Source organism: Cygnus olor, chromosome 2 (genome assembly GCF_009769625.2).
Source record: "Cygnus olor isolate bCygOlo1 chromosome 2, bCygOlo1.pri.v2, whole genome shotgun sequence".
Taxonomy (NCBI): Eukaryota; Metazoa; Chordata; class Aves; order Anseriformes; family Anatidae; genus Cygnus; species Cygnus olor.
Window position 1 is genome coordinate 119,995,104 of NC_049170.1, and position 25,247 is coordinate 120,020,350.

Here is a 25,247-nt window from a genome sequence, read left to right on the forward strand (position 1 = left end):
CTTAATAGGATCTGGATAAAGGAACAAAAGTGAAGAGCCACTTAGAGACTTAACACTGTGAGAGCTGAAGAGCTCGGTGCACACTAAGTGCCTTGGAGTGCCTTCCCTATGGCTCGAGTACTGGCACAAAGGCAGCTCTCCCAGTTTTCCACTTTTTTATTCAGCCTCGACAGGCTTAGATTTCCCCTGGTCTTACCTTAGTAACACAAAAACACTTCTTTGTAAGCAAAAGCTGAAGACATCATCCCTATCCAGACACCTGCAAAGCAGAAGCTGTTGCTACATAACAAATGTGTCAAAAATGTGAAGCTATTTCTTCACCTAACTGGCAGCAAGGTTTGTAGCAAGTGTCCATCCTTCTCTTTGCATTCCTAATCTTCCCTTTGTGGTACTTGTGTGTGTATCACAGTTTAAGGCAGCTGTAAGCCTAACAAGAGGCACTCCTCTGCACTTTCTTTATGTGAAGCCCTGCTGGCCTGCACACAGGAGAGGACAGGACCAGGAAACGCCTCATGACTTGTCATCCACCTAAAACAGCAGGCTGGGATGCACCACCCTGGTCTCTTACAACTGATGCACAGCCTAGTGTCCTCTATCCCCTTTCACTCGATCACTTACTAAACTTGTACAGGAGGTGCTGGTGCTATGAGGAAGACAAGCTGGGAGCAGTTTTTTGCACTAAATATGGGCTAAACAGGGGTGACATGCAAAAGTCTGCATCACGGATGGTGTGTGGGGTAAAATGCCAGATGACTGGGGAAGGGTTAGAAAAGACGAATGGAGGAGGGCCACCACATTTGAGTGTGATATGCAAAGCACTGAGAAGCTGCAGGTCGTGCTCAGGAATGAGAAAAAAACAGAATCTGAACTGGAAACATGTATGGACTGGAATCATGCATGCACCTGGGGAGAAAGTCAGAAGATGTGATCACTGAAATGACTAAAACATCACCATATTTTTTTTATTATTATTGTTTGTTTGCTTATTTTTTTGAGAGCCAGAGTCTGACAAGTACCAATCAACAGAAAGCAACAGTGAAGGCTGGGAAGCAGGAGATCAATGGGACAGAAACATTTAAGATTAGCTTTAAGCTGTCATGGTGACAATGAAGCAAATGACAGAAGAGAACTTAAGAGGAAGAAAACCCTAAGGAGATTTTTGAAGGTTTTGCACAATGTAATGGTGAGCCATCCAAAATGAAAGGCCTGAAAAGCTGGAGGCTGATCAGAGGAAGGCAGACTGTGCACATAAAGAGAAAGAGATCTGTTCAGTACAAGACCAAGCAGTACAGCTCTTCAGCTGCAGCTGACCCAGCTCTGTTGAGACCAGGCACCTTCTTACAAAGCCAACAGAAAACGCATCTGGGCACTGACAGGAGGATGAACCACTGCTGGCCAAAGACCTTCATTTCATTCCTTGTAGCTGGGCTCAAGCAACCTATGCTAAACCACTGGATTTACCATCTACAAGGTGGTAGAGGATCCCTACTGATGTTTATGCAAACAGAGTTAAAACTCCTTCCATGGAGTGGAAAGAAATGTCTGAATATGAGTCAGGCAGAGACGGGGATTTTGCCAGTGCTAGTACTTGTTGCAGTATTATTGGAACAGGTTGCCCAGGGAGATGGTGGAGTCACCATCCCTGAGGGTGTTTAAGGAGAGGCTGGTTGTCACACTTAGGGACATGGTTTAGTGGGTGACATTGGTGGTAGGGGGACAGTTGGACCAGATGGTCTTGGAGGTCTTTTCCAACCTTAATGATTCCACGATTCTAAGATTATGTTATAGTGCACCAAGCAGGAGAAGAGAAAAGAATGCCGAACTGAGCAAAGGAACATCAAATCTAGCTATGTAGAAGTAAGCATGAATCTCTTACTAGTTTTGTAAATAAAAGTTTATAGATTTGGTTGCCTTGAATAAATGGGTGCAAAACCAAATAAAAAACATAGGTCTGAAATTCCTTCTCAGAATGGTTAGGAGAAGAAATAAACAGCAAATCACAGAATCAGAGGCCAACTGAGGTTGGAGGGGACCTCTTGCAATCATCTAGTCCAAACATCTCACTCAAAGCAGAGCCATCAACCTAGAGCTAGTTGCCCAGGACCAAGTGAAATGAATCAATTTCATTATTAATTTTGGTACTAAGAGGATGCTTCAGCAGACTATTTACTGTTATAATGACTGTCATACACTGCCTGGGAATCTGTGCAATGTGACATTTTTACAATTTTTCCATGCAATTTTTCAGGAATTGAAAAATGAATGATGTGGTCCTAAACACTGCAGCTTGTTTAAGAAAAAATAAATCATAGGTCATGATGATCTTGTTTTAGATTAATAGAGAAAAATGATTTATTTTTCTAAAGTTTTTAACTTTCCTTATCATTTGCAAACAATGCCCGTTTGTTCTACCACAGCTTGGGCAACTGCAGCATCCTGGCATGGTAGTTTTACCCAGCTGCACAGCTGAACTCCACTACAAACATGCTCTCACTGCCCCTCCTCAAAGGGAAAGGGAGAGAAAATACAATGAAAAGGGGCTCACAGGTTGAGATAAGGACAGGGAGATCACTCAACAATTATCGTCATGGGCAAAACAGACTCAACATAGGGAGATTAATATAATTTGTTGCCTGTTAGTAACAAGCTGGAGCTGTACAAAACTAAAAGCAAAACAAAAACACCTTCCCCCCACCCACTCTCTTCTACCTCCTCCCCTGAAGCAGCGCAGGGGAATGGGGAATGGGGGTTGCGGTCAGTCCCTGACGCTTTGTTTCCGAAGCGTCTTTCCGCCTTCTGAACTGACTTTGGGGTCTGCAGGGCTGGTTCTCACTCCTTGCTCTCCCAGCTGCTGTTGCACAGCAGGGTTTTTGTTGTTGTTGATTTTGTTTCTGTTTGTTAGTTTTTGTGTTTTGTTTGTTTTTTGTTTTCGTTTGTTTGTTTGTTTTTCCATTTCTTAAATCTGCTCCCACAGAGGCAAAATAACATCGCTTATTGTATCAGCTCTGGCCAGGAGTGGGTCCCTTTGCAGCCAACTGGAGCTGGCTCTGATCTTACATGGAGCAGCTGCTGGGATCTGCTCACAGAGACCACCCCTGCAGCCCCCCAGCTACCAAAGCCTTGCTGCATAAACACACTACACCTGGATAGGGGCAGAACTCCATTCTGATTCCAGAAATCATTACCAGAATGGGGCTTTATAAATTGAAAATAATTTTAATGGAATCACTGTAGATTAAAGACAGAATTGAGCAAAAGGCATAGTACATACAAACTTAATTTCATGAAGATTATTAAAAGATAAAGACACTATGTCCAGTCCAATAAATACACTCATTTTGAGAAATAAAATTTTCAGATAAGGAAAAACATTCATTTTCTCAGTTTTATTTCTCAGCCTTTATTACAAGTAACAACTGGAGCGAAAATTTATCTCTGCCTTCAGGTATCCAAGGGTTTTAGTCTCTGTTGAAAAAAAGAAATTTCTGATGAGTCACAATTTTTTTCTGTGCAGTCTCCAAAATAACTTGGCTATGTTGATTAGTGTTGCTATCATAAAGGTAAAAGGTTGGTTAGGAAATGTAGCTTTTCTGAGGTGTATGCTTATTTTACATTTAGGCATATAATTGGATAGTTATATTACAATATTAAACTGTACAGTCAAGTTGGTCATTAAATCATCTTTCTCCTTATTTTTCCTTTCTGTTAACAGAAGAGTATTTTAAATAGATCTTCAATGTTTCTGTGCATGACAGAAAAATATTCATAACACATTTCTTCAACTTTGGTAGAAGTTTTACATGACTGTGATAAAATCCTACCATTATGGGTTGGCCCCAGCCAGCAGCCAAGCACCCACATAACCTCTTGCTCATTCTCCCTTTTCCCCAGGTAGATGGGGGACAGAATAGGAAGGGAAAAAAAAAAAAAAAAAAAGAGAGAGAGAGAGAGAGAGAGAGAAAACTCCTGGGTTGAGATAAAGATAGCTTAATAACTGAAGGAAAGAGAAAATATATATATAGTGAAGCAAAGACAATCACCCATCAGCTCCCATGAGCAGACTGCTGCCCAGCCAATATCTGAGCAATGGCCACCTTGTAAGCCCAACCCCCCACCTCCTTTTTTTAATGCCATTGATTTTGCTTAACTTTTTATAAGTTCATTTTTAGAGTGAAGCTGGCAACTTCATATTTGTCTATGAGCATCTTGAGTTCAAAGTTCAACAATAAGTAGACCTCAATTCATTTAAGTGGCTTCCCTGTCCATAGCTTTAAGGCTGCTTTGTTTTACTTTGCTTATGTGGGAAGCTGCCTTGCTACCTCAGTGCATCACCACAGCAATTAACCTGTACAGTATGCTGTCCAAATAATGCTTTTTCATGTTTCTTCATTGGTTCAGACTTCTGTGGTCCTCCATATTAATGTTTCTGTATTTCCGTCTTCTTTTGTCAGTTTTCACATTCTCCACATCTATATCTTATCTATATCTATATCATCTATATCTATATCGATATCTATATCTATATCTATATCATCTATATCTATATCTATATATACCTATCTAGTTATCTATCTATCTCAATATATCTTCGTGTACCCACATACAGGAAACAGGGCCAGGCTGTGGTGTACTTGGGCATAAATGTCCCCCCAGACCACCAGTGCTCTCCCAGGCAAAGGCTTGACATACCTGTGAAGTTAGTACAGAACCAGGGTCTATTTCCAGAGGGCAGTTTGAATGAGACTGCAGAAAGGAGACTTTAGACATAGGAGTGCATGCAACTCTTGGCCTATTTTATTCAACAGTCTAGACATATTTCTGCACCATATCAAGGTATTTTCTTCTACTTCATTGCCTTCCATCCACCACCATTCTTGCTGTCCATTTTCTTGCCCCTTTGCATCACTCACTCTTGTCTTCTTACAGTTATATTGTGTAACCCCCAAATAAATCTTCTCCAAGGGCCTTCTGTCTCCCTGGAAACAGTGGGAACTGATGCTCGTTTTACTAGGGCAGCAGCATGCGCAGCAAGAAATGCCCACGTCTTACCTCCTTTGAGCGGGGACTATTCCAGAAAAAGAGAAATTTTGCAAAACTGAAATAGGGATATTCTCTGAAACTAAGTTGGACAGACTAAAAATATATCATGATAAGATCAGAGGGGCTGACGATGCTGCTATTCCAGGGTTATTTGCCAGCAGGTGCCAATATGTAAGGTAGCAGCTCGTCTCATCACCCTGATACCCAGACACACCTCATAGGAGGGAAGGAATGTGACATCCCTTCAGATCCCATGCAGTGAACTGTCCCCTATCTCTGCAGCTGCTTGCATATGATATCAGCTAGAAGAAAAATAAGGGGAAATGGCAACAGGCAGGTCCATACTGACACACATAGGTGCTGTCATGGAGCTTGCACAGGACTCTCAAATTTCTGTGTAGGGTCAGTATGTTCCGGCAGTTAGCTGATCCCGGTGGGTTAACTGCCTGTGGGGGACAGCAGGGACACTGAGGCGGCATTTCCTCGTTGGGACAGGATTAGAGGGACGGGGACAAGGGTGCAGTGGTGCCAGAGGCCAGGAGAGGGAGTCGGAACCCATGTGAAGGAAAGGGAGCAGGAAAAAAAACCCTCCACACCTGCTTCCTTGGTGGTGGGATTGATGGGTGCTCTCCAGAAGCCACATCAGGGGTGGCCACATGGTGAGGAGGAGGAAGCCAAACCCGTGCTTGACCAGCTGCATGGTGCTCTCCCTGGGGCCGGCAGGAACCTTGGCTCCTGGTAGCATAGCCTTCCCAAAATGCTTCCCGCAAGGAAAGAGCCTCCCTGCCCAGGACGTTGTATCCTTGCCTATCAGCTCAGGTCGGCAACTTGCTGCCTGAGATGGCACGTGCTGAAATGAGAAACGTTTGATAAGTGAGTTTTCAGTGGTATCATCAAGCAGGCAGCAGCAAGTGGATTTTACACTTGGATTGTGAATTATTGTGACCATTTTGTGAAGTGTTTTGTGGACAATCAGATATGTTCGTTTCTGTTTATGTGCATGTGTGTGAAACTGTGTGTATATACCTACTGGATTTTTCAACCTATAAATAGTTTATCCATGTCTATATTTTATATAGATACATGTGATTAATTATACAAATAACTAAATATATTTTTATCCAATCTTGTGATTCCCTAAACATGCACCCTCCTGCAGACTGTAATCAAAATGTCATCCACTTTTCCCACCTTTATAATGTGAAAATGGTGCAGACTGTGGATGTGTGTAACTTTTAAACTGCACTTCCTTACTGCTGTGTACTCTAGCTATGAAATAATGTTTAAATACTTTCAGGCTTCAGTATAATATAAATGATGTGATAACTTTTGAAAAATCAGACCAAGACGAATCAAAGAGCAACTTATTTTTTCATTTGTTTTGGTTTTGGTGTAAAACTGAACTGGCCTTGATAGGTTGATTTTTAAGTGTTTAAAGTGAGTTGAAACCTGTTTTTCAAGTTTCTAACTTGTTTTTCAATATAGGTAGCATGTGGGCTTTATTTATTTATTTATTTTCAAATTTATTTCAAGCCTTGAAAAGTTCATGCATTGATGTCTGATAACATTTTCTCTCTCCTTTATTCCTCCTATCATTCTCCTTCTTGAACCCTGAGAGGAACTATCTAGGAAGATCTCTTCTCAGAAAGAGCAGTCAGGCATCAGAAATGGGTTGCCCAGGGAGGTGGTGGTGTCACCGTCCATGGGGGTGTTCAAGGAAAGGTTGGATATGGTGCTTAGGGACATGGTTTGGTGGGTGACATTGGTGGTAGGGGGATGGTTGGACCAGATGGTTTGAAGGACTTTTCCAACCTTAATGATTATAAGTATCCTTACTCTTTTTCCTGATATCAACACATAGGTCCCTTTGAAACTAGGAGCGGATTAAAAATCAACTTTACTGGTGCCTGGGTGAGGGTAGAAGAGAGAACCAAAGTGAAAACAGTCACTTCCAATGTGAGAAAACTGTTTCATCATCTTTGTCTCTGAAGAGAAGGACCGGGGGGATCTCATCAAAGTCTATTAATACCTGAAGGGAGAGTGCAAAGAGGACGGAACCAGGCTCTGTTCAGTGCTGCCCAGCGGCAGGACAAGAGACAATGGGCACAAGCTGTGCCAACACAGGAGGCACCCTCTGAACATCAGGAAGCACTGCTGTGCTGTGTGGGTGACGGAGCACTGGCATAGGTTGCCCAGAGAGGCTGTGGAGTCTCCCTTCCTGGAGACATCCAAAAGCCACCTGGACAGGGCCCTGGGCAGCCTGCTCTGGGTGCCCTGCTTGAGCAAGGGTCGGGCCAGATGTCCTCCAGAGGTTTCTTCCCACCTCAGCCACTCCGTGATTCTACCCTGCCATAGACTCCTTGCAAGACAGTCATCACCTCGCTGCCACAAATATTTCCTAACTACTAGCGTCATACGAGCACTGACGATACAAGATTTACCTCACTTCAGTCAGCCTTGTGACAGCACCGTGGGTTGGTTAGCCGGCTTTGTCCCAGCAGCAAGTGGGTGCTGTGGGCAGCTCAGCATGGGGAAACTGCCCCGGGGGTGCCCACTGCCTCCACAGCTCAGCAAGGACTGGTCTGAACATAGCTGGAATGTTTTAGTAGACTTGTTAAAATGTAAAATTACACTGTTTCATTGTAGGAGATCAAAAATAATGATACTTAACACCATATTTAATATTTACTGAATGGCCCCAATCAAAATCAGATCTTTTCCAGGCAGACTGGGAAGTCATGGATTAAAGCAGGTAATAATTCTTTCAAGCATGCCCACCCCACCTAAACACAAAAAAAAATAACCATCAGCTGAAGACTGGGTGCACAGAAACAGGCTTGGGATGCTCCTGGACTTCATAGTAGTCAGGTGAGGTGGCATTTGTGTGTGTTAGTGTCTTATTTTTACTCCATGTACCTTAAGCTTAGGAGAAATATATTGCATCAGGCTGAATGTCAGCCTCAGAGCAATGCCTTGCTGTGGGATTTTCCAAGATTTCTATGACTTCATTTTTTGTTCTCCAGGAATGACAAATAATTCCTCATCCCTCACCTTCGCCTCACACAGCAGGCATGAGAATCAAGTGGATGAAATTCCTATATTTTGGTAGCATCTGACCCACCTTGACAGCTTATGTTGGGTCACCTTTGAAAAGCAGTGACAACAAAGTCTCTAGGAGAATGAAGTACTTAGGATTTTCTCTTAACCTTTTTTTTTCTTTTTTCTTTTTTTTTTTTTAATCTTGGTTCCATTGTCTACTGTATCCCCTGGTGCCAACCTAAAAACAAACCAAGCAACCAACCAACCAAACAAAAAAAGTGTCACCCCAAGAAGGGGCTTTCTCAGTTGAAAACACGTATTAAATGTTCTGTGATTATGACGAATTGTGGAGCTGAGATCAGGCAAGTGTGCACATAATGTTTCCATTATTTTGTCCTCTTTAAATTAAAGCTTGATGAGAATCAATGTCAGTGTCCTTGCCCTTGTGAGAAGAAAGGCAATACTTCACCCAGAAGTATGAAAGTGGTCGATACTTCTAAATGGAAATAGTTAGAGATGTAGTATGTATGTATGAAATACTAAACCTACGGCAAGGGCACAAAGTGCCCACCTGCTGTCTGAACATGGATAAAGATATGTGATTTTGACCCCTGTTCCTTTATTGCAAACATGTAAGAGACTTTCATGGGAAGGCAGAGCTGAACTGGCTTTACTGTACAAAAATGACAGAGTGAGAATGAGCAAAGTATGTTTGTAGCAGAAAGCAAAACCAAGAAAGAGATAATTACATTAATTTATCTTTCCCTATTAAATTCAACTTTCATATTTTTTCTTAATGGACTAATCTCTGCAATTTGCCAGATTTTGAGCTGGTATTTTTTAATACCATGATGCAATGGATTCTGTTCCTCTCAGTATGCCTGCTTCTTTTAATGCAAATACTTCACTTTCAGCTGGATACAGAAGTATCCCTATATGATGTTATGTTTCACTTGAAAATACATTTTCTAGATTCATTTGCTTAGGTTTGTAGAGAATAGAGAAAAGTAAACCTCACACTTCTGTCTTTATTGTTATTAACATTCTAATTGTTCTGTTAAGTTGAAAAACACTTTATAAAGTTATTAGTTATAAATGTTTTAAGCTCCCAATGAGTTATGGCATTTTAAAAAGAAGTTATGAGGATTTCATTAAATAAATATTAATAACAATAATTGTTCCTATGGTATTGCACAAAATAAAAATTGCTGTATATTCTGGAAGGAAGTTCAAAGGCATTTTGCAAGAACTTAGCACAAAAGGTATCGTAAAGCTGCTACTTGATGCACTTTCCATCCTATTATACAAGAAAGCACTTTGTTCTGGATTTGTCTTAGTAGATGCAGTAAACTATTCAATAAACTTGCCACATTTTGTTTTACCAAACAGAATTTCGTCTCCAAAAAGTATGCTATGCAGATCAGGCTGGACTTTGTACGGCCTGCGATGGCTATTAATATTAATCTTTGCTTTTCATATTTTCATTTTTCTAATAAAACTGAGAAATTATGGCCTTTTTCCATTTATATTCCATGATATTCCATAGAATTAGACATTGAAACAAAGGTAGTTTAGGTAGTTTTGTTAAATTTATATGGATACTACAAATAATCAGATATCACATTCTAGCCCTCTGACGTGACCTCTCTTCTTATACAGTCATCTCTCCTCTTGGTACGCTTTATTTTTTATTTATTTCTTTTTCTGCTTTCCTTCTTGTCTCTTCTCCATCTTTTATTTCTTCTTCCTGTGTCTCTCCTCTCTCTTCCTTCCTCTACTTCTTCGTCTTTCCTCCTTCATCATTTTTCTTTTTCCACTCTTTATCATCTCGTTTGTTCTTCATTTTCCTTCTGCATTCTCCATGGCATTCCTTTTCTTTCCCTGTTTTCTCAATTTCCCTTTCCTAAGTTCTCTTTTTCTTTTTTCTTCTCATACAAGGCTAGATTACAGGAGGATAACAGAGTCTGATGGATATCAGCATCATTCCCAGTGGTTCCGTTCCATTGGCAAATACTGCCCAAGAGGGTAAATGCTGATAACCGCATTTGTACATAGATAATGTGTTAAGGAATAACACCAGTACAAGGTTAGATTGTAATTTGTGGCTCACAGGCAGATACAAAAACTGGTTCTCTGACCTAGTAACCTTCTAATTTAGCATCAAAAGACAATGAAAGATAAGCTTAGAAAGGCATAGGGCATGCTGTCCTTAATATGTGGGTTTTCTTTTTGATTCCATCACAGTTTTAACATGTGATTCTGGGCAAGACAGACAATTTCAATGTATGTGTTTCGTCATCTGAATAGGTGAGGATCACATGCCTGCCTTACAAAATGTTGTGAAAGGAACACTGGTAATCTATGCCTCAAGTATTATGGGAGAGTCTGTCAGGATTGTGAAGTATTGATATTTATTTTTCTCCTACATCCAACACTGTATCCATCTCTCAATGTACAATATACATAAGTGCATAACTGACCGATTATTTCCTAATATATCCATGCTAGTCATGTGTACTACAATCACTCAGCACCAGTGCATCTCTTAACAACAGCCCTGTTGACTGTGATTTCTGATAATAACTGCTGCATAATACAAACCTCTCCACACCCTTATAACCAGTTCTGGCCTCTCTAAGAGATTCTTAAATATTTAACTCTCTGCACTGTTGGGACAACTAATTTATGCAATACAGTAACAAAAACTCTGAAATAGAGTAGGTTTTGCTTGTGGTAAACCTCTCAAGCTCTGATATATTTGCATACTCATAGACATAAATATACAAAAATATAGACGTTATAGAGGCAGAGAGACAAACTACCAATTCGAGTAGTTGCTTAACCGGTAGTTGTTAATGTACAGAGTGTGATACTAGAGTATTCTTTCTTCATGTGGGCTGAAAGCTGAAAGTACAGTGTTTCATTTGCTGATATAACATGTCCCAACTGCTTAATCCTGGGCATAACTAACACACTTTAATCTATCTTTGGTCAGTAGCAGAGACAGTTCAAGCATCCCCTTACTATTGCAAATCATATAGTCCCTGGGTAGGAAGGACCTCTGCTGGAGGCAGAAGCAGAAGCGTGATCACAGCAGTCTGCTCAGGACTTTTTCCAGTCAGGTCTTGAAAATCTCTAAGAACAGGGGACTGTACAACTGCTCTGGGCAGCCTGTGCCACTGCCTCACTGTCCTCATGGGGAAAGTGTTTTGTTACATTCAGTCTGAACCTCCCTTGTTTCAACTTAAATCCATTGCTTCTCTTCCTCCCACTTTGAACCTTTGTGAAGACCCTGGCACTGTCACTTCCTTCAAGTGACTGACAAAGATATACCCTGTGACAGGCCTCTGCAACCACAGGGGTGGGTCCCTGTGATGCCCTGCTCTCACCAGCCTCCAGGCAGAGAACAACCCATTAGCCATCATCCTCTCAGCCCAACCAACCAATTTCTTTACCCACCCAGTTTTCCACTACTCCAGCCTCTAACATTCTGTCTTCAGTACAAGTGTGCTGTTGGAGAAAGAGCTGAAAGCCTTGCAGAATCAAAGTAAATGACATCCATTGCTCTCCCTGGTCCACTAACCTTGTCACTTTAGCATAGGAGGCAGTCAAGGTTAGGCATGATTTACCCTTGGTCAATCCACATTGACTGTTCCCAACCATATTTTTCTCCATATGTCCCAAGATGTGCCCAAATGTGCTCCAAAAGTTGTCACACCACAGTTCTGTATAAAATAAAAAAAAATTAAAAAGCCACTGTGTGTTTGTGAAGAACTGATTCTACTGAAAAATAACCTGGACAAAAATAGTTTTATTTTGTGCTGGATGATGTCTGCTGTGATCCTGTTTGCTGCAGGGCTGCGTTTTCACATGTGCCATGAGTACAGTGGGGGAGGTGTGGAGATGGGAACCAGTTCAGCGCAGGAAGGGTGGTGACTGATTAAACCAGTCTAAGTGTCTCCACTGATGAATATATTAAATGTTAATTCTTGAAATCCCTTAAATTGCATGTAAATGCATATGAAGATTGCTTGTCATGTCTTTGTAGAAGTTTACTGCAGCTACCTACACAAACTGGTTGCGCATTCAAAGTGAAGATGACGAGCTTACAACAAATAATTTGTCCCTTGACTGTTTAGTGCATGTAGTTACAGTAAATAAAGTAGGATTTGTATTTTGTTAATCTCTTGGTCTTTGCTGTACTCTGCATTCATGTGGTAGGTTACAGTCTCTTCTCAAGTGAAAATGGAATGTAAACAAAGAAAGCTTGGAGGAAAAGCTTATTAGGGCTTTTAAAGGAAGCCCACCACACAACTGTGAAATATGTACAAATTTCCAGTGCCTTAATGATTACACTTTTTATAACTGCAAAAGCATATGTTCTTCCATGCACCAACCTTAATAAAAGCCAAAAACAGAACCCCGCCAAAAAAAAAAAAAAAAAAAATCTGTCTTATAAAGCAAATTAAAAGTTTTCAATTAAGGAATTAAAAAGATTAAAAGATCTGCCATGCTTACTTTATGCTTCTAAAGAGTGTTTACTACTTACTTTATGCTTCCAAGAAACAATGACTTAGAAGGTTTTTTGAGCATTCTCTGATTTTTAAGAACTGTTCCAGCTATTTTTTGAAGGTTGTCCCTTCAAACTTGTCCCAAATTAAATTGTTTTCTTTAGGGAACTAGTGGGCTTTATAGCACTTTTGGTAGTCTAAAATCGTAAGTATAGAGATTAAGGCAGAGGTTACAGAAGAACAGTGGACAAAAACAGTGCAACACTTTCTCTTTAAGTCTTAGTTGAGAAATCCCGGTGTCCCATTTGCCTCCACATGAAACATAAGCTCCAAAAGGGATTTGACACAGTTAAATGGTACAGTTGAGTTCACTCTGCTAGTCTCTGTGAATTTTGTGTGAAGAAACAAAGATGATGTGTTGCGATTGTAAACTTAATACTGGCCCACTTCAATTCCTGATTCTGTTTGAGCAAGTCCCATTGAACCAGCCTCCTTGTTATGTGATAGCACTCTATTGCACTACCTATACCCTTATGGTTCACGTGCTTCCAGCTCATATGTTAATAAACTAGTCAAGTCACTAATTTCAACAGCTTTGACATCACCTCCAAGCTGCAATCCTACAGGCCTGAACCTGTTGTTTTTTCAGCAATGTCTGTGTTCCTCCCAGGGTGGGGGTGGTTATAATCACGTATTCCCACCTCTATCGTAATGCTGCTAGTTTATTCTCTTTCCTACACGTTTATATAAGAGCAGAGATGCAAGGGTGCTAGATGCGGTAGAAGATACTTTCCAGCTCAGAATAATTGTGACACATCTGCTAATAAATGCACACTTGGCACCTGCACATTTTTTGCCTGCCCTATCTCAACGCCATTTTCTATTCCTGACTCCTGCTCCATAATTCACCAGCTTCTGTTGTTAACTGATGTTTTCCATGTGTTGTTTTACCAAGAAAATTCAATTTTCTAAATTGTAATGTATAAGGTATTTAATGCCTTAATTTTTGTAATCTCTCACTTCACTTTGTAGATCAGGTCCTTTTTTGCTGAATGTTTCATCAGTCATCTCTAAGCAGAAAAAAAAAAGGTTAAAAAAATTGAACTACTAAATAATATTCAGTAGTCTATATAGAAATATAATGGAGGTTCTGTCATAGGAATATGAGGCACTGCATTTGATCAAACTAAAGGTTCTGCTAGACCAATAAATTATTTCTGACAGTAGCCAGTAGGAGAGATATTTAGGAAAGTGTGTAGGAAATATGGCTCCCACCTCTTGCCATGAAGTTTTTTTCTGTTGCACAGCAGAAGTATGAGAAACAGCAATCATAAATTGAAACACGAGATATTCTGACTGTATATACAGGGGGGAAAAAAATCACCGAGAATTAATCATGAAACAGGTTGTCCAGAGAGGATGAGAACCCTCCCTCCTTGGAGACCTTCAGAAGCTGTGAACAGCTTGGCCTGTATTCAGTGTTGATCCTGCTTTAGCTGGAGTTTTACTAGGTGACCCTGGTCTTTCCAACCTGAATGATTCACTGATTCTAGAAACCCTAGAGGAGTAATTGCCCCTCTGCAATCAGAATTATCACATCTCTGAGCAGTTCTCGTCCTGATTGCATGTGTCTGAATTTGTTCGTCATGAAATGAACAGCTGCAGTTTTGTCTGTTTTAAAGGCAACAGTATTTAGGGTATAATTTCATGGAATTTTACTCTAAGTCCATTATTATTTTTATTCAAACATTGGCTCAAATGCCCTCTTCTTGAAAGCATGGACTAACATCTGCAGCTGTCAAAAAGAAAGCATCAGTGACACTTGCAGTACACTTTCTTCTGTAGAAAGATGTGTGCCTGATAGAAAAGCTTAAACTGTAGTCCCACGGGGGAATTGAGTGCATCTGAGATGCACTTATAAGAGGTGCATCTGCTATAGGTATCAGCCCTTCTTTCTACAATGATAATGCAACATCCCTCTGTTTATGATATGACATCCAGTAATTACATCCTGTTTGTCTCTTTATCCAAATGTTCATGAACTATAGTAATAATAAGAAGCACTTAAGTAATATTATGAAGAATTTACACTATTTGTTGTACATTCAAAATAATCTATGAATAGTTTGAGCTTTTTTATTGGTTTGGCAGCTTGCACTTCTAGAGAAAACTAGAAATTAATCCTGCAGACTGGTGTCTTGGCAGTTGCAGCTAGGGCCAAAAGTCCTAATTTGTCTGAAAAAACATATGTGCTCCACACTGCAGTTGCGGCAAGACTAAGGCAGAGCACAGTTAATCAGCATTTAAATCCGGGATCTTGTGAATCTCCATTCCAGTGGAGACAATTTGAAAACATTTTTGAGTTGTGAAGGGACTAATTTAACAAAAGGATTCTGTTAACATATTGATTTCAGACTCAGTGAGTGAAGACGTGCATTTTTACCTATTGTTTCTGAAAATAGTACAAGAAGTTAAGGGTGTACAATGCCTGTCAGATCTCAAGGAGTCGTAACCCATTGCCAGTTCAGGCATACTTAACTTTTTTTTTGTAGAACTCGACTTGAGATGACTAAACTAAAAGATTTCCTGTCATGTTTGAGGAACGGGAAGAAAAAATCATTTATCCTTTAAGATGTCCTAGGAGGCACTAAAGAAATTTCAGAGACTGTCCAACATGGCTTTGATGAGAAAGTAATTAAAGTCACTGACTGAGCTGTCCACATGTTTGAGTCAGATAACAATGTAATTGACTGTAATGGTTCCCCTGCTGAAGGACAGTAATCAGAAGATAAATGTGACTGAAACCAAATTTGCTGAGGGAAATTTTATTGACATTTCTAGCTAGTAGTAATAAGTCAAAAAATTAGGTTTAGTGTATGCAAGAGTTAAGTAGGCTATGCTATGCTGATTTTGAAGAAAGAACAAAAAAAAAAAATAAAGGAAATATAATCCATGACTATTTTCTTTCTTTGTTTTAATAGCCTACTATTCACAGTTTACAGTAACTATTATTGTCTCTTTTGTCTTGTAGAGGTTATCACACATGCACCTCAGCTGCTCTACCAACATCAACTGACTTTGCAAATAATGCTGATGGACCCAGCCTACATCACACCCTCATCACACCACACAGCAGCTTTAAGAACTCATCTATTCCCTCCCCAAGATGGTTAGAAACTAATTTTAACTACAGATAATTTTGTAATTTGCAGGCAAAGAAGTCAGTTTGACATATTCCTCTTAGCCTGATTGAATTAATTTTAAATGGTTTGGCAGCTTTTCTCCTTGCTGCTGTTAAAAGAATTGTAGATAATGATACCACTCCCAGCTGATCTCAATCTTTCCTCAAAAGGAAGAAAATAGCAACCTCTACAAAAAACACAACTTCATATTTTTTGATCTTCCTACAGTTTGAATTGCTTCTTTTCTCCACCCACCTACCAGCCTCCAACCCCCTACACAGTTTTTTGTCAATTCAAGGTCGCATGGCTATTTTGGAACATAAAGTAACTAAGTATAAATATTCTGATTTTTTAACTGTATGTGGTTTTCTGGGTATGCTTAGAATCAACTAACATTTTCCATTTCTTATGTCAACAAGATGCAATGCAAATCAGCTGGGAGAAACAGATAGTTTTACCCCTGAAACTCAATGTGTGTTGGAGTACATTGGTCATAGTTCTCTGCCAGTCAGTGATACGTCAGCCTTGGGGAAATTTCAGCTCCTTAGTCAGAGGGGCACCAAAAGACCTATCTATGAACCATAATTTAGCCCTAAATTTCAGCTGCACAGTTCGCATAGTTGCTGAAGACACTAGTGTCACTTTTAGGAGTATCCTGAGTTTGTATTACTGACAGCAAAAGCACTACCTTTAAGTAGTTCATAAAATATATTGGATGTGAAAGTAACAAACTCTACACCACACTTTTCTTCCAATATTGTTCTTCCAGAAACTTTTCAGCACAGAATCTTGCATAAAGGGCATGCTTGAGGGCTGGAAAACCTCTACTATGAAGACTGAGGGAGTTGGGGTTGTTGAGCCTGGAGAAGAGAAGGCTCTGGGGAGACCTTGTTGCGGCCTTCCAGTACCTAAAGGGGGCCTACGGGAAAGCTGGGGAAGGACTCTCCTGGAGTCTCTCAGGGAGTGTAGGGATAAGGCAAGGGGACAAATAGCTAAAAGAGAGTAGATTTAGATTAGATACAAGGAAGAAATTATTTTCTATGAGGGTGGTGAGGCACTGGAGCAGGCTGCCCAGAGAGGTTGTGGATGTCCCATCCCTGGAAGTGTTCAAGGACAGCTTGAATGGGGATCTGAGCAACATGATCTAGTGGGTGATGTCCCTGCCCATGGCAGGGGGGTTGGAACTTAGTGATCTTTAAGGTCCCTTCCAACCTGAGCCATTCTATGATTCTATGGATCTATGCTTAAGGCATCATTTTTAAAGGAACCCACAGCCAGCCTTCAATTTACACGTAAACTAATCATTCACACACGTAAGCAGTAGAAGTGCACTCACAACTTTTTATATCTCTTAAATGAGGATGACAAATTATGGGCTCATAAATCATTCTTATTATTCAAATTCAGCCTATAATCACAAGATCAGTTTCAAAGCAACATTTGTTCCTATTCCCTCCTGAAGCTGGTCACTCATACTTGTCCTGGTTGCAGCTGCTTATGGCATTAACTTCTAAACTGGATCACTTAAGTGATCAAAAATTTTACATTCCTGTATTTCTCAAAGGCTTTCGTAATAATGTAGACGCTTCTGTAGATAAAATGAAGTTTAAGGCATGTGAGGATGTTGGGGGAGGAAGAGGATAAGAATTTTTCAAGCTAGTCTTGATTAAAAGGAAAAAGGATGTAGGACCAGACCTTCATCCTTTTAAATCACAGGCTTGGAAAATATAAATTGAATACAGGAAAAAAAAAGAAAAAAGAAAAAAAAAAAAAAGAGTGATGTTAATGGTCAATTCTTTGTAGATGACTGTGATGTATTGATTGATCCTTCAAATCTAAACTTCAGCTTAAGACTCTAGTTCATCAAAGTCCTGGTATGGCTTCAGGCATTTGAATGCTTTTACCAAAGCTTATTATGAATAATATTCACCTCAACTATAAATGTTTCACTAAATTCACTAAATTCAGGTTCATTTTTTTGAATCTTTGAAGTTAAGCATTCTCCAAAGTCTGGGCCATCTTCATTGTTATGAATCTCCTGCTAAATATATATATAGAGAGAGCTGATAAATGTCTTTAACCACATTTTATGGAAGGAAAAATCTCATTTTTTTCTTGTACAAATGGCTTTATTCATGATAGTTGTTCAGAAGCTTTAGCCCTGCCAAAAAAATAACATGTACCACCCAGAAGGTGCTTCACACTGAGATCCAGTGACAGCAATACATTAACTCTTCTGAAAGCATTTTTCTATTTAGCATTGGCACTAAGTATGAAAGTAATTTTTATCTGAAATTCAGTTCTAGTATCACAAGACACTTACACAAACTTCTTGGCAGACTTTTCCTACTTTTCCATTGTGCTAATGATAGGTCTTTCTGGGCTCCACAGACCGTGCTGAAATGAACCCTATGCACAAACAAAATGTGTTAGTTTTCAGCCAGATCATCTTGACAAGCCACCAATTGCAGAGCTGTGCAAGTGCTGGTGCTGGTGCGAGGGATGCGCGGGAGTGAACAGAATGGAGTAGGAGTCTGGGAGCCCTGCAGGGAAAAGGAGAAGTGGGCTGGAAGACCTCAGCCCTGTTTTTCTGGAGGAGAAACTCCCACTATCCACCCAAAAAACTTCGCTTAATCAGAAAGCTATTGATTAAATTGGAGGTTCACTTAGAGAGGGTCAAATACAAAAGTACAGCGAGGATACCTGAAAGTATCTGAAGGAGTGAATCCAAATGCTTATGTCTTAGAAATGGTTTGGCCAATTTTACAATCATTATGAAAAACAAAAAAAGGCATTCAGTCTTCAGCAACAACTCTTTACAAGGTCAGAACAAGAACTTATTTTATGATTCTGATATATAAACAGAGTAAAGGAGCTGCTGAAATGAAATCAAATCATTGCTTGTATTATTATTTTCCTACTCTTTTCACAGAAGAAAAAAAAAATGATTTCTAATGCAAAATTCATATACATATTTTACAGTGTGGGATATTCATTAATAAAAAGCAAGTTTTTACTGGTAAAGACTGTCAGAAATAGAGCTAAAACTATATATTTTGATGCTTCAAGGCTAAATCTTGATCTGGTCTATACAGGACTATGTCTTTATTTTAAGCATAATGGTTAATGATTTAACTAGTTTTCTAACCTCCTCCCTACCTTGTTTGTTCCTCAGATAAAATTAAGACTTTAAATTTCCTTTCCAAAACTTGCACAGTGCCCTCATATCAGTAGTGACCAAGCAACTGAACACATTTTGCAGAGGCTCTGCATAGACTACTTACTTTGTACAGCACCTCAGAGATTAAAATGATTTGTTATATTGCAAGGCAGAGTGTAGGCAACTTACTCTAGAAGGTCAGTTCAACAAAACACAAAGAAAAAAACCTCCAAATCAGCTATGTTGCACTCAGTGCTTGGTGAACTCCCAGTGCTTGCTGTCCTGACTGCAGGGACTCATCTCAGCTTCACTTGGCTGCAAATAACAGCTTCTTCAAAGCCCCTAAGCCCAGGAGGTTTTGCAACTCAGCACCTAAGCCCAGAAGGTTTTGAAACTCTTTTGAAGCCCTTTCCTCAGCATTTGTTACTGGGTCAGCCAGGGTGCAGGCTGTTGGGGATCCCTCCTTAAGCATCTACCTCACCTCATTTTGTACCTCACCTGAACCGAAAATAAAGCACCCACGTCAGCACTGGGGATTTCACTGCAACATGCAGCATCGTTGGTGACTGTGGGTGAAGTTATCAACATTATATAGAAAACTGTATTTTCTAATCAGTTTCTAACAGGCCTACTTTCCTTCTTTGAGAGGGTGGTGCCCTCCCTAGCCTAACCACTTATCATCTTAGAAAGATCTCCACAACAGCCCCCAATGTGTTAGGCAAAAGCAAGAGCTTTTCAGTTTCTTTTTTGTCTGCCAGCTAAGGTAGTGGCCAATTGAAATGATTGCTCAGCAGCTCCTTCAAATTGAAATATTATTTACAGTTTCAGGTACAGAGAAAACAGATGGGACATAGACCCTGCTTAAATCCTGAGCCCTATAAGCTTCTTCATCCAGGCAAGACACCTGCTTCATTCTCTCTCCTAGAGAATGTAATGCTGCTGCTGTTGCAGCACCTCCCCACCCCAGCTTTTTAAGAGCTTCTCTAGCTGTTTAAGACTTTAAAGCTCTGGCATAAGTCATATGTCCCCCAGACACCTGTGTTCATAATTCATGATATCTTCACTTGCTTCATTTTAGGAATGAACTCTTTCTATATTTTCTTTTTACCTGCAGTAACTATGCATAGTTTCTTACTATTACATCTTTTTTACATTCAGGGAAGATAATTTCTGCTAAATGAAGTGAGTAGCCCATTTTCATCCACCAAGAAATCTGAAAGCCAGGGTCCCTAATTCCTGGGTCAGAGATGTCTACAGTACCTAGAATATCTCTCAGGTACTATTTGATTTCACTCAAATACCATTAGCTGAGATCCTAGTGAGATGCAGGAAAAAAAATGGAAGTGGTTCAGAGCTGCACTACCCTGTTAAGTAATCATGATCCCAAAGATAGGTGAGAGGAAACTTGGAAGAATTAAAGAAATGTGTATTGAAAGATGCCTAAGCACTTTGGGCCACACAGTCCACTGCAAACACCTCAGACCCAGATTTACTGTCACTGAAACACAGTCTTACACAGCTCTACTGGCATCCCTAGAGCTACAGATCAGGAACTGCTTTATTTAAAGGTGTCTTCAGAGCAAACCTGCACTAGTGATGCTGGTCTGTGTAAGCAAATTTTAGTTGTAAGGCTAAAATGATCAGTAGTCGTTCCCTCTGTTTCTTCATGGCTGCCTAACGTATTTCTAATTAGGGAAATAGCAGACAATAGATATATGGACTATGCTTTTTTGTTGTTGTTTGTTTTGTTTTGTTTGTTTGTTTGTTTGTTTGTTTTTCCTTAGATAGCTCTCTCACTCTCCTTTAGTTTTACCAACAATGAAAATCCACGTTCGCTCAGTTTAAAATTCTGTTCTGAAGTTCCTCTTTCTGTGCACACTTCTTTTTCATCCTATGTTAAATGTCAGCATGTTACCATTTTTTGGAGATCCTTAACTTTTCTTTGAAAGATTTCTGTACCATTGAATATTTGGGAGCATTAATAAACTCCTTATTCATTCTTAAACATAGCTTTTGTAAGAGGAGTGCAAGGCAGGAAAAGAAAGGCAAGATCTCCTCAATATCAGGAAGACATCATTGGCTTTTCTAATGTTGTATCCTGATAAAAGTAATCACAAAATAAGAATATCACATCGGATAGTATCCAAGCAAGTACCAGGAAATCAACATTTCAAGTGTATTTACATGTATAGATGACTGTAACCCTAAAACAAATGTAAATTACATAGCCTTAGATGAGTAACTTGTTGGTATAAATAAATCCCTCACCACAGCTGTTATCAGAAACTCCTAGTATGTGTGGTGACCCTTAGATGACTGCAAACTGCTGAGTCTGTTTGTAAAAAGCCTGGTTAGTCACGGTATTATCAGCACTATCAAAGAAGCTCTTAGAAATGAATCTGACGTTTCTTTAAAAATGCATTAGAGTAATTGAGCAATACCTTTGAATGATGTAACTTTTATTTAGCAATTTCAGGAATTCTACCTGGTTTTATAATTCTTCTCAACAGATGCAATGGCAGCAATTAATCAATTCATGAGCTGTTTATCTGATATACACTCAACAAATGCATTTGAACTGCCTCATATCCATACCCTGGATGGGGTTACAGTTAACTGTTTGCATCACTAGGATCTGAGAAAATCCAGGCAAATCCTCATATTGCCTTTCCAGAACCAAGAAAAAAACTTTCATATGAAATGGCATCACTAACCCATGGGTGGCAATAAAAAAAAGAGGAATAGGAAGAACCAGTCAGTGCACATATACAGGCATGGTAAAAGGGGCTGATCTTCACAGCCTTTTGACTGAGTTCAGGTGCGATACCCCTTTGTACCAATATAATATCTGGAATGACTTTGATTTAAGTGTTTGCTAGTAAAGGAGCTTTCTGGTGCTGAGTGATGGCTTAAAGGCTTACTCCAGCCAATCAGTGTATCACCCTAATGTCATTTCTGTAGTTGCCTACAGAAAAACAGACAATAGTGTGGACAAGGCAAAGGAAAATAACATTGTGCAATCTTTTATTTTTACTTTTTTCTTTTTTTTTTCTTTTGTTTAGTTTATTTGTTGTTAGGGGAAAATGATCAATTGACATGTTGCTAACCTGGTATTTATCAAGTTTCTGAGCCAATATCATGCTGTATGGCCACTGTATCCCTAACTACTTTCATAATCAGTTGTAGTTGTAGCTGGGCTTTCCAGAGGAGCCTGCAGACACTTGTTTGAAGGTACACTGAATAATATTATAACTGCATAATGTGAACAGAGCCTTTTAATATATATGGAGAAATATCATGCTTACATTTCAAATATTTTTTCTAGTAAGCTTTCATGAATTAAGAAAAGACCTTTTGAAGTCTCTTTATAGTCTCATATTTCAGCTTAATTGAAATACTTGGATAAAAGTGAGAACAAAACTTTAGCATTGAGGCATTCAAGCAGAATATCTCACTTTTCTCAGCACCTTTAAACTGCTTCTAGGGATGACCTAGTTTGGTCCTCCAAGCTTATAAAATCCTCAGAGGCAAGTAAGAGAAAGATTTAATCTCTAAGTAGCCAGTAAATTAATCATCTCCAAGAAAATGTCTTCATAGTTATGATGTCAGCTTACACTGGCAAATATAAGTAATATTATGAATACTTATATTTCCTATTTAAGAGGAAAATATAAGTATTCCTACATGAGGACCAACAGCCCTGGAATCCTCTGCAATAGAAGCATGTGTCTAAGGTATCAATTGGTTTTACTTAAGACTTGGATCAATACATGTTATACAACCTGTTAAGGAGTACATTACAGATCTCTTCTTGCACCTGTGCTATCTAGCAAATCTGCATTTTTTAGCTCAGGTTTTAGTGTGTAGAATTTTTTTAGCTACAGAGGTCCCTATTTTGTTCTTTCAAGTTTTAGCCAGTATGGCTATCCTTACGTGGTAGTATCAAAAGACTTCAGCTACATAGCACTTCAGTGATAAATAATACATAAAACTCTCCCATTATAAAATGCATAGCTTACACTTACCTGGGAGACTATACCCAACATAAAAATATGAGCAGAATCCATGCACAAACTTATCAGAAAACCTTTAGGTGAATTCTTTCTAATTTTGCTTGCCAAAAAATAGAGAATGAGTTTTCAGACTCTAGGGCCTCTCAGTGAATACACCTTATGACTGATATGCCTACCATCTAATAAAAAGGAGATGTTAGTTTAAGTATATTTTTTCTACTTTCTGATGGCAGTCTGATGGCCAGAATCTAAATCAAACAGAGCTTTGTCCCTTGAGCTGTGCCTGTGTAAACCTTACTGTTTAATTAAGCAACTGTACCAAGGATCATCCATATCATATAAATGATATATTGCTTCTTTTCAGTACGTACTTACCTAGTAGCCAGAGAACACTTGAGCGTTTGTGAATAAAAGAAAAACTGGAATTACAAATTCAACAGCTGTTCATGAGAAGTCTTAAAGTTATCACATGTTTGTTACTCTTTTTATTTAACTCTTCTTATCTAAAGAGCCATTTGCTGCTACCATTTGCCAGGACTACAAGACTGTATTAATCCAGATCAGAGAACAATAATACAAGCTGCCACTTTGATACTTTTCTTCACTAATGTAGTTTTGGTGCTTTTAGACAGGATGAATATCAGCTCCAATTTCCATTTAGTACTCTTAATGATTGATGTTTACAATCAAGGTACAGTATAATGCTTCTGCTACCAAGCCATACATAGCATTCTGGGCACCAGAGGCAGAGTTTCCTCTGAGACAATCTTTTTCTTTTTGTAATTTAGTTAATTCAGGAAATCCCAAATTCACTGGCCATGAAACAGTGCTGTAAGGTTTATCTGTTTATCAAAGTCATATGCTTGACAAATGACTACAATGGTGAATGGGAACATTTTTTTCCATACTGCTATGGTTTCAGTATCAGACAGTATGATGTTATCTTGAGATTCCTTACAATTAGTCATTGTCTTTTATTCTTGCTTGTAGACTTGCAGATGAATAGTCAGAGGAAATACCATGTACATTAGTGTCTCACAACGTCAGGAATGGTTTCTTTTGCTGCTCACAAACTCTGATTTCGAAGACTGCTCCAAGTGGTCATTAGTGGGATTTTCCTCATTTATTTATTTTGTAGGTTATGTATCTCAGATCTATACTTTCCTGAGAATAGCACTGGAAAGACTCCAGACACTGAGTCACCTTTTCAGAATCCTCATGCATGTTCTAGAACCTCTTTGAACTACCAGACTGTGAAGTCCACATACTTAGGGTAGCTGGACAGTGGAGTGCTTCTCCTGAAAAGGAACAGATTAAGCTCTTTGTCTTCTCGTAAAAACTCTTGACATTCCATGGTGAAAGTCTTGACTCTAAATTGCCAAGGTAACTCTGGCTTTTGGTTTTCATTGGATTCTCTGATTGGAATCTGAATGTGGAAGAGAAGTTTCATGACCTGTTTACCTCTTCCTGGTAGCAGAAGGACCTAGTTACCAACACTATGGTTCTTACATTATTCTGGTTTTGTTCTCTTGCAGAAGTTAATGCTTACCTGTGGGCAACTGTTCTCCTGTCATAAGGTCTATTTAGTATGGATTACAACTAGATGTGATCTACTCGCAGCTGTATGATGTTTTGTAGGAGGGATATATGAATCAATCCAGATTGAATGGTGATAAATAATAAATGATAAATGGCTGACAGAGATGACAAGGGGCCATATGATATTAACAAACCAGGCTGACATGATTTGTACCACAGGCGAATATACTGACCTCCTTCTGCTCTAGCTACCCATAAACATATTCAATTTCCTTTGCTTTCAGGTGGCCACCAAAGCACAATCTCTTGCTGTCATTGCAGAGTTCAGTCTCACCTTCTTGCACACCACATAACAGACACAAATACCAAAAGAATTTGGGAAATAAGACCTTACCATGTTCTCTTTTTTAAGTAATATGCCAGAACAACAGTTGTTATCACTTCTAAGCAGGGTAATTTAGTGCTTAGATGTCTAAAAAACCTATTTCTTGCTATTGCTTTTGTTATTGCTGAACCAATGCACCGCTATTGACATGAGTAGGTGTAGTTGGCCAAATACACTTCATGATTAACTTCTGAGCTCTAGATTATTGGATCTTAATGGATCATCTCCTGCATGATCCACTAAGGTCTGTATTTGTCTTCTTCCAAACTCTCTGGAAAGCTCATCTTTAGCACAAGGTATTTATAGAGGGAACTAGGTGTAGTGTCGCATCCAGGATTTTATTTAATTACTCATTTGTCAGAGCATTTGTTGTTGGGG

The 25,247-nt window shown here is 39.3% G+C and overlaps 1 protein-coding gene across 1 annotated transcript in view; it reads left to right on the top strand.

Annotated features, from left to right (window-relative positions):
• XKR4 (XK related 4) overlaps positions 1-25,247 on the top strand; it is a 221,715-nt gene that overhangs the window by 167,189 nt on the left and 29,279 nt on the right. The gene's annotated exons all lie outside the window — the stretch shown is intronic.